This window comes from Malurus melanocephalus, unplaced genomic scaffold, assembly GCF_030028575.1.
Source record: "Malurus melanocephalus ecotype Western Australia unplaced genomic scaffold, MMel_1.1 scaffold_297, whole genome shotgun sequence".
NCBI classification, from domain to species: Eukaryota; Metazoa; Chordata; class Aves; order Passeriformes; family Maluridae; genus Malurus; species Malurus melanocephalus.
Window position 1 is genome coordinate 168,743 of NW_026623529.1, and position 8,164 is coordinate 176,906.

Below are 8,164 nucleotides of genomic sequence, written 5' to 3' on the forward strand. Positions count from 1 at the left end.
AAGAGAGAAAGAGAGAGGGAGGGAGGGAGAGAGAGGGAAATAAAACCAAAAAAATAAGCGATGCGCAATGCAACCGCTCACCACCTACTGACCAGTGCCCAGCCTCTCCCCCAGGAGCAATCAGAGGGCTTCCAGACAACTCTCCCAAGTTTATGGATGTACTGGGAATAGTAGTCTGTGCTGTGGAATGTCCCTTTGGCCACTCAGGTCAGCTGCTCTGGCTGTGCTCCCTCACAGCCTCTTGTGCACCCGGCAGAGAATGAGACATTAAAAAGTCCTTGATTTAGGGTAAGAACTGCTCAGCAACACCCAAAACATCAGTGTGTTATCAACATTGTTTTCATCCCAAATTCAAAACACAGCATTGCACTAGCTACTAAGAAGAAAATCAACTCAGTCCCATCTGAAACCATGGATTTAGTGAGTGATTCTTCAGAATACCTGAATGAAGAGCCCTTTGAAAGTAGTTCTTACTTCCTTAAAAGATGAATGTGTTGGTACCATATGGCACATGGTTAATCTCCTCACTGTCTGTTTTCCTTTCATCTTCTTGGTGAAATATTGGTTTTATGTTTGTGGGTGGGAAAACTGACTTACTGAGCACCAGAAAGTTCAGTGTAATTTTTCCAGGTTTCTAGACTTGAGCTAGTCTGTTACTGATTACCCTAATACTTGACTTTATTTGATTTGTTGCCAGCTGAGTTCTGGCAGGAGGAGGCTGGAGAATATAAGGTTTGAAACCACTGCCTCAAACCAAACTTACAGCATGATTACAATCACTTTCCAGGTTTATACAGCTTTAAAGTTTATTTGGGTAACAAAAACTCTTACACAACCTGGTGTCTGCCCACAGATGTGTAATCTGCACTCTAAGCAGGTTCCCACCATGCAACCACATCAAGTGAAAAGCTTTGTTCTAGGACCCATGTCATGTACATGGAATGGACACAGCCTTCTGACTCAGAAGACAATCTTTATGCCAAAGCTTTTTTTCAGCTTTTTGCTGAAATACCTGAACAGCCTTGCTGGTGGCTTCCTATGACAGGATCGCTCACTCTGTATAAATATGAGAATGATTTAGTAAATAATCTCACAACAGCAGTTGCTTCTCTATGTGAAGCATTAGAGCAAGATTAGAATCACATAGAGGAAGGATCTCTTAAAAGTCTGAAAAATTGAGACAACAAAACCAATAAAATCTTAGGTTTTATAAAAGAGAAACACTCCAGTTGTAAAACTTGGGCCATAAAAAGTCAAGATAAAACAATGCAAGGGAGAATGGGAAAAGAAAGAAATGTGTAACTCATGACCATTTACTTTTTATATTTAAAATACAAGCAAGTTAAGAGAGAGCAAGAGAGAAATAGATAAAAAGACAAAGGAAGAAAAGAGCCACTGTAAAATGTGTCTCTGAAGTAAGCTAACAAAATTTGAAGGTCAAAGACAAACAACAAATGCTATATGACAAATAGAAGTGGCTGAAAGATTAAATTGGGAGATATTGAAGACAATTTTAAGAGAGTCTTAGAAGACCAAAACCATGGATTGCACTTGCAGGAGTGGAGCTGCCCTCTGAAATCAGATTATCTCTATTATTAAGTATAATGACAACAAATTCCATTCGTTTTCTTCTAGAATTTTTCCCCTACTAGCACTCACAGAGCTTGAAAAGGAATTCAATTAAAAAGAAATGCTCTTTTCTCATTATCAGACAGAATAAAATCTTTTTAATCAGACCGTACTGATCAGACAGAATAATAATTTGATAAGAAAGCAATACATCCTCTACCCCTACTTCTCCAGTGGTGAGCTTCTCATGAAATAGCTCCTGGGGAAAAGCTCTCAGCTCACCTTTGTCCCTCCACACCCACACCTCATGAGCCAGCAGGGATCTGATCAAAGCATCCCAGGTTTTCTGCCAGCAGGTAACACCACCAAATAGTCCCCATGTGCTGACATTTCCCTGAGCAGCTGCTGTCAGAGAAGGCTACAGCTGAAGTGGCATGGAGACACTTCCAACCCAACAGTGCCACTTTGTAATCCAGACATGGAGTACAATCTTTGCCCAGGGGGTTGCAGAGTGGGAACAGGAGGAGCCAGGGTAGAGAAAGGATGTTGTCTGACTTCGGGGCCTAAAGGTGCAGGTTGTGCCAGTCTTCAGGCTGCAAAGCCACCATCCTTGGACTTTGGGAACACTCTTCTCACACATGGCTCTAAGTTAGAACTTACGTGTTTTGCTGAATTTATAAGTTAGAAGAGAGTCCACAAGGCTTCCCACCTATAAAATCTACACACAGCTGCAATCCAGCAAGTTTTGGAACATCAACTCTTCCTGCAAAACCAGGAGAGAATATTCCTCATTCCTTACTGCTAAGRGTAAGCTCCTGCCTTTGTTTTCTRGTGAGTAATCTCCCTGCAGAAGGAGCATTTCATGAGGTGCTGCCAGCTGGCCAGAGGAACATAGCTGGGCACATGCTCCTGGGAGGGAAGTCAGTGGGAATATGAGTGTATAAGCAGCTAGCGGAACCAACAAAACATGCTTTCAGAGAATTAAATGAGATGGATGCCAGCCAGTCAGAAAAATATGTGAATGCATATTAAAAAAATATGGTAAGATTTCAAGYAGTTGAAATATACCATTATTCCATGTGGTAACCTGAGAAACCCTTTTTTACACAGATTTAGAAGAGGCACTGGCAGAATATCTCAAACAGACCTGGCAGTGACGTAAGCACCCAGTTTGGCAATCATTAAACAACCGTGTTAGCTGCTCTGGGGAATGCCTCCTGAAATCTGTATAAGCTTTCAGAGGAAAGAACTCATTAACCTCCAAACTGAGATGTAATTTTGCCACACCACAATAKCATGAGAATGTCCTGTCACTCTGTGATTTATTGCTCTTAAAGGGACCATGCTACCACATGTCCTCAGATAAACTAGTGGGCACCAAGAAAATGCACATAAAAACAATTTTCAGGACTCTCAGAGGAATTAACAGAGCAGACTTCTTTACTGGATTAACTTCACTTATCCCCATCTATCAGAGCTGTAGAGACCTCCCCCTCTTCTCTTGCCAAACTCTCTTGTGTTGTGTAACAGCATTACGAGAGTAATTTGTTTCCAGATGATATTGAGGAGGACTAATATTAGGAATGGATATGTGCAGAACTGCTATTGCACTGTTCTGCCTTGCGCAGCTCCAAACTTGGTATGCACTGGCTCAGGATGAACCAAAACCCGAGCAGTTCTAGCTGCATCATTTTTCTGTTCCAGCAATGGGGAGAAGAAAACCAGTAATGATCCATATCCTATATTGACGCACTTAACTTTTCCTGTCTAATGTTTAGACCTCCTCTTCCTGTCCATCAGAATGTCAGGACCCACCAGAGATTCTCTACATGTGAAGTTGGTTTGTCTCAGAAATGATGTTTACAGCTGGAAAGAAGTGAAGAAGGAGGTGTCAGTAAATCACTTGACTGCTGCCTGTGCTGAGGTGGAGAAGCTTTACCCATGGTGTGCTAATGCACCAACTACTCCCCACTGGACGTTCAGAGAAGACAGGCATTTTGCAAGACTGTTTCACCATGTCTAAAACACAGGTGCATGCAGGGTGTGTTGGAGCTCATGTCCTCTGATCAGGAAGGAAGTGATCAGCAGGTCTGCAGGGTAAGAGTGCTGCTGTCAGCAAAGACTTAACGGCACAAAGTATTGACAGCACTTAGCAGTGTTTACACTGACTCCCAAAACATTGATGCAGCTCACTGGCAAGTACAAAATCCCAGTTTTCATCAGGAAAAAGAATGATTTCAGAATGTTCTGAGAGCTGCAGAGAAATATTTACCAGCAAATTCTCAGCGACACTGTCAGTCTTTGGCTTTAGCTTCACGTTTTCATACACAACAGCCAGCAGCTACGGACCTACCTGTGGTGGCGATGGCTGATTACTTACTCATTACAGGGAAGAAAGAGATGGTGATCAGGATGTGTGGAACTGCTGTGCATCCCTGGCAGCATTCTGAATAAATAAAAATTAGGATGTCCTAATCTGGTGTAGATTATGTGAGCAGACCACATCAACAATCACCTCAAAAAGCACATCCATTTGTTTTGGACTAATATAATCTTCAAACAAAAGAGGACTTGCACCATCCCCAGGTTGTTGTGCATTGAAATAACAKGCAGTGGTGAGCACAAAGGTTGTCAAGATTTTCAAGGCTATTTGTTATAATATTGATGCCCTGATATGGAAAAATCAAGATGGCCTTTCAGTTCTGTCAGACATGGCTGGTGACAACAGCAGAGAGAATATCAAAAGGTTTTTTTGTACTCTGGGGTCTGTGCTGTGGAAGATGCTGACTTTGCTGAGAGCTTCTGAAACATGTCCTCTCACTTTGCACAGTAAATGAAATGTGCTGTTGCAAGGGTGAAAACTGATCAACAACAACCGGGCTGCACCAGGTGTCTAAGGGGAACACAGCTTGTCTCGGACTCTAAAATTGCCAATATCATGATGATATGTCAGAAACTGACTTTGCCTCCCCTTTGAAGAAACCTCTGAYAACAACAAAAGAATAAATCCAAACCAAAGGAAAAACTCCAGCTAATCAGCTTTTTTTTGGAGACCGGCTGGATCATCCAGATGCTGAAACAAGCAGAGTTTCTCTAAGGAAAATGTGAGAAGTTTTATAATATTGATGGAAATTGATGGAAGCTCACAGCTATATTTCAACACATTTCGTTTCTGTGAATATAAACTCTGCTGGAAGTAATGTAGAAGCAATGCTAACAATTTGATTCACTGATGAGGAGGAAAGCTAGCAATGAACTCACACAGCACAATGATTTCATAAATGAAGAAATATTTGTTGCCCTGCAGCAAATCTGCAGCAGAGTGTGYGCAAGATTTCTGGATTTATCTGTAATCCAGCATGCAGCTCTCTTTCTCTTAAGTACCTGATGCTACCTGCTCTTCCATTAAAAAGATAACAGGCACTGTAGCACGTGGAAACCCAGCCACACAGCTATTTCTTTCTTTTGAATTGAATTCTGTGTTATTAAATGGTTTTCCTGCGATATCACAAAGGAAAAGCTCTCCAGCTCTGTCATGCTAAGTGGCACACTGGTTTTATTGTGCAGAATGTTGTATGTGCATAGGCAAGAGCCATGACAGCATGAAGAGCACCACACTACAAAACTTTCATAACAATGAAATTATTAACACAAGTCACTCTGACACACTTTCCAATAATTGCTTTGTATGTTTGATACCATAAGCATTTATGTTAGATGGCTCAAAATGTGACACCACTAGAAGCCTTTTTGATAGAATTATTTTCAAACTTGTTTAACAGAACTGTGGTTCTAGGTGGTATCGTGGTATTTTTTGTTGGTTTTGGTGTCAGGAAAGACTCATGTGGGATTACTCATCAGCACTGTCTTCCCTTTCTTCTTTGCCATGCTCTGTTGCATCTGCCCACTTGTCAGCTTCTCAGAAAGCATCTCACCAGCTTTCATACATTTCTTCCTCAGCTGTAACACAAACACCAAGTGACATGCTCAAATTAGCCTCGAYAGTTTCTAAGCTTCCAACATTTTGGTTTTAAAGAGGGTCTGTCAGGTTCTTCACCGTGAGCTGAGTTGGCTTCTGAACAGATTACGTTTCACTATCCCTCACATATACCACAAAAACCCCACCCAGAACAGAGAATATCCCTCATACCAGTGGAGCTACCGCAAATCAATTATGTCATGCAAACTACTGGTTGGAAAGCACACTCTGAAAAAAAGCCCCAGTGCACAACATTTAACAGAGTGTTTTTAAAAAAAGATTAGAGAAGGCTACAAAATTTTTTTTTCCATTCAGCTGTAATGAATCACTCTGTGGTCGGTGTTATCTCTCCCTGTTTTTCCACTGTTTAAACTTCCCGTTCGTCACAAAGTCACTCGCTGATGCTGTGGCCACCCAAAAGATATCTGTGTCCTTTAACTCAGTTATCTTGAAGAGATGGGTACTTTCAGCAGGCAGAACAGYCCTTTCAAAAATAAGTGTTTCAGAAATTACATAGAAGAATTAACATCTGAACTCACCAATCTGTTATTACCACTACTCAGAGAGCTCAGATATTTGTCTTATTCTGTCTAATTTCTGGAGCTCACCCAATCTCCATCCATTCTTGGCTTTAACAACCAGAGAGGTCACCTCTCTGACACTCCCAGATCAAACACTGAAGCTTTCTGCCCTTCACATTACACAAATTACTGTAAATTGCCTAACTSTTCTAATTTCCAGTGCTTTACAATTTGCTATTCATGGTCTCATTATACCTTTTTATACTCTTTTGGAATTGTTTACAGTAAGTGAGCTACAGTGGACAGTGCAATCCTGATAAATTTGTGGGGAATGATCCGGGTTACCTGAGCTCTTTGAGAGAAGCTGTGAAGAATTTATAGATTGTATTATTCATGTAACAGTGAAGCTGATAAGAAGATGGGATTTGGTCTCATGTTCCTAATATTAATCACTAATCACAACACACATCAAGTTGCATAAGAGACAGGATATGCCTGAAATCAGCCTGCTGCCRACATCCCTCTATTTAAAAATAAAAGCAATCAGCAAAACAAAGGAGACGAGAATCAGTAGTGAATTGTAACTGAGCTGCTTCATTGAGACACTTTAAGAATTTATTTTTCCCCTCCCCATCTCTCCTTCAGAATGGAGTGTTAGTCAGCTAGAAAACTACACAGTGAATTCTCACATCTGCATCAGTCTTTCTGTCCTTTCTCACATAAAGGTAGTCCTCCATTCACAGCTTTACATTAGTGAGTGCTGTGTTTAGAGTGTTAATCTTCACTTTACATAATCTTCTCCTTTCTATACTCCTGCTTTCAATTGGGAGCAAATGTTAAGTTGATCATGAATAAAATACACACATAAATGTCAGCTGGCTCGGCTGCCTGCTTCCTCTGCTCCTCAGTATTGTTGCAATGGATGATGTTGAAGTGCATCAGTGCTGACACTTATCCCATTAAAGCACTAGAAATGCACATCAGTGCTACTGTAATGTTATCATTCGTTTTTTCTCTTCTGGCTGAACAGGCAGTATGATTGATGACAGAAAGCCTGGTTAAGCAGAGAGAAGTTACTGGTAAAATAAACATTTCAATGAGTCATGAATAAAGATTTAAAGGCAAGACAGAACCTATAGKTAAACACAGGCTGTAGATCAATTTTCTTTAAAGAGCAAACTCTTCTTTCAGTYATACCTAAACTTAAAAGACATCTTCAAAAGACAAAAATACACATACCTGAATATAAACTATTCAGATTGAAATCCTGTGAGGCAGCATCAAGTCTAGAACCTGAAAGATATGAAAGTATGATAAAAATASAATCCAAACTCAAAAGATAAAGAACATCAAGAAGTGAGAGAAGCAAAATCTAACATACACACATACTGGGGGGAAAAGGCAGAAAGGAAGAAATCTTTCCTCCACAAAAGTAAAGAGTCTGCCACTCTGTGGCACCTTTTTAAACAACATTTGTAAAGTAGTTTCTTCTGTGACAGAAAAGGGAAGGATGGGATATGTACCATGGTAGCTACATTTCAATATTTTATTTAGGTTTTATAGTTATTCTCAAAATCACTATAGCTATTTAATCAAAATCACAGTCTTTTCATCTAAAAGATATATACATATAGAGAGAGAGAGAGAGAGACGAGAGACAGAGACAGAGAGATTCCCCTGGCAAACAGAAAAAAAAATAATTTCCTTTAGTCTTATTATTGAGATGCTTAAATTTTGACCTCTGATGGTTTTTGTTTGAAGGGTAATTTCAAATTTGCCATAGAAGGGAGCCGCATCCACAGACATTGTCTAACATTTTTGTAGCATGGCACACGAACTGTGTGTTTTTGAGGGATGTCCTTTTCTAGCTGCCAGAGCTGCTGCCTCTCCACTCACCCTTTTCCAGCCTCTTCCAATGCAGTTAATGCCACTTGCTGGTTTTCTGCTGCCAGTACARGTTTTCATGATGCACTCAGCTCTAGGGAATGAGTCCAGGACACCCCACTCAGTTCAACAGATGTGGAAATTAAGATTAGGATAAATCTGAAGGTCAAAAACAAAAACAAACAAAAATGAAAACAAACACAAATAAAAA